At 40.1% G+C, this 2,800-nt stretch overlaps 1 protein-coding gene across 1 annotated transcript in view; it reads right to left on the bottom strand.

Annotated features, from left to right (window-relative positions):
• Positions 1 to 2,800, bottom strand: part of LOC128249539 (uncharacterized) — a 44,769-nt gene that overhangs the window by 900 nt on the left and 41,069 nt on the right. The gene's annotated exons all lie outside the window — the stretch shown is intronic.

Here is a 2,800-nt window from a genome sequence, read left to right as displayed (position 1 = left end):
TGTGTGTGTGTGTGTGTGTGTGTGTGTGTGTGTGTGTGTGTGTATGTGTGTGTGTGTATGTGTGTGTGTGTTTGTTTGTGTCTGTCTGTCGCCCACAACTGCTTGACAACCGGTGTTGGTGTGTTTACGTCCCCGTAACTTAATGATTCGGCAAAGAGACCGATAGATTAAGTACCAGGCTTAAAAAAAGAAAATAAGTATAGGGGGTCGATACATTCGACTAAAAATTCTTCAAGGCGGTACTCCAGCGTGGCCGCGGTCTAATGACTGAAATCACTGATATATATAGATATATATATATATTTAATTCATTGGAAAATCGTTAGAACATCGGATAAAAAGCCGTGTGACATGTTTTCTGACCAATTATATTCTAATTTCGTCTGCAATGAAATTATTGCAAAGTTCTATGAACGCTTACCTTTCCTCGCCAGGCAACATTGGGGGCATGGAGAAGGGAGCTTGTTCTATTGGTCTTCATAAAAAATAGCCTGCACCAAATGAACCATTGCCAATTCTAAGCGATACCGATCTGAGATGTATAAGATTTTTTCCAGCCTTCTTTCTTCTATAATGCAATATGTTTCGGCCTTTTAAAGAGCTTTGCGGAGAAGTACGTTTCTTTTTAATTGCCGAAATTGCGTTTTGTAAGTAAAGAAGATAAAAAAAAAATTAAAAAAACCCTCGTATACTTCGTATTTAGCATAGAGTTCATTTGAAATGCATCATATAATAGAGTGAGGTTAAAGTTTGTGGATATTTCTAGCGTGTTGAAAGAGACTACGTTGTGGATCCCTCGTTGGGTCGTACATAGACAGTAAACTGCATATAATGTAAAGTATTAAGTGACGAGACAATTACATGGTTGATTATGTTGCTGGAGTGCTTTGCAATAATGATTTCAAATTTTAGCACAAGGCCTGCAATTTTAAGGGAGGGGTTAAATAAACTGCATCGATCCCAGTCTTCAACTGCTACTTATATTAATAACCCCGAAAAGATAAAAAGTAAAGTTGACCTCGACGAAATTTGCAGCTAGACCAGAAAGAGACGAAAGAAATGTCATTAAGCGTTTTAAGTTCTTGTTAAGAAAGTTCAAACCGGTCACTGACAAAGCGACAAGACTGAGTTAAGGGAGTTTCCGGTGTTTGTAACTATGTGGTTGAATTGGTGCTTTGGTTGAACTGTCGATACATACACCCAAATGTGTGTATCTATTCATACAAGAATCTCAGATGGAGAATTTTTGGAATGTCTTAAAGACCGTCACTGTGCCGCTAATTGATTGGATTTGGAGAACCCGCGTCAGTTTGTTTTGCTCTTCTTCTGTGAAACGGAGTATTTCTAGGCTTCTGTGCAAATTTTTTGGTACATTACCAAATAATTTTATGATGATAGATACAGATGAGAATTCATAGTCAGGGTACAAGAGCTGTAAGTTCCGCATTAATTCGCCTTAAATGTTCCCTTTTTCCTCAACTTTTGATTGTACATTCCCATTTGATGGGCAGCTGACCTCTACAACAGGGCATGACTTTTGTCCCCTGTCCCTCAGAACAATATTAAGTCTGTTATGTTTACATCGAATTGATGTTTTTATTGGGGGTTTCCACCAACATTCCTTGTTTTTAAACGTGTGAATACCTGCTGGTTCTGAGATGTCTTTGATGTCTGCATCAGAGAAGTCCTTCCTGCGGATAGCATTGTAAATAGCCTGCAACTATATCATGATATAGACATGATATAGTTGCAGACTGCTAAACCAGTGTGGAAAACATCATCCACATCATCAGCAGCCGCCCTAAATGTCTACGAAATACTATCTGGATGATATTTTCCACACTGGTGTAGCAAAGCCAAATTTTCTATCACAACCTGGAGGCTTGGTGGTATTTTTGCCTCTCTTGTTTATCAGGTATTTAGTAGCTATCTCCTGTTCCTGGGTACTGAAGGCATATCCTTCTTGGTGGGATGTAATGTATCTATTAGGGGTCCAGGAGAGGCTACTCATACTGTCAATGATGTTATTGTTTTCTAGCTTACAGGATGTGTACCCATGAATTGCCTTTTGCTGGTATGATGCCTGCTTCTCCTCCAAGCTTTTGTTTAGGTTGACCAGTTCAGCCTTTATGGGTCGCATAAGACAGTTGCATTCTCAGAGTATGTATGTATGCGTGCATGCATATATGTATGCATATATGTATGCATATATGTATGCATGTATGTATGTATAGATGGATGGATGGATGAATGTATGTATAGATGGATGGATGGATGAATGTATGTATAGATGGATGGATGGATGAATGTATGCATGCGTGCATATATAAATGTATGCGTGTGTGCATTATGAAATCAAGTTTGAAAGTCCGGCTCTGACGTGGCTGTCTTTATCGATCCACTAATCAATACAGGATCAATATCAGAGGTAACAGATGGCTTTGGATGTTGAGTGAAGTGATTATGGGGTTGTTGTTTTTTTGTTTTTTTTTTTGTTGGGGGGACGTATTTCTGCAATTAAGGATAAGGATAGTGAAAAGTCTTTGGGTGGGTAGAGTGGGGTGGTTCAACGGTGGTGGAGAGAATAAGTCGAGGAGATGTGTGTGTCGAGGTGGGTGGGGAGAAATGAGCCAAGGAGGTGGAGGAGGATACGAACGGAAAGGGAGAGCAAGAACGAGAGAGGGGCGGGGCAGTTCAAAGGAGTGCAAACAGCAAATGGGTGGGAAGGGCAGGAGATTGGAGTTGCTGAGATGTAGGGCGGTGGGAGACGGTGGAAAATAGGGGAAATTAAAAGTGAATG

The sequence above is a fragment of the Octopus bimaculoides genome, chromosome 15 (genome assembly GCF_001194135.2).
Source record: "Octopus bimaculoides isolate UCB-OBI-ISO-001 chromosome 15, ASM119413v2, whole genome shotgun sequence".
NCBI lineage: Eukaryota > Metazoa > Mollusca > Cephalopoda > Octopoda > Octopodidae > Octopus > Octopus bimaculoides.
Note: the sequence above shows the minus strand (reverse complement) of the source record. Positions and strands in the feature narration are given on the sequence as shown.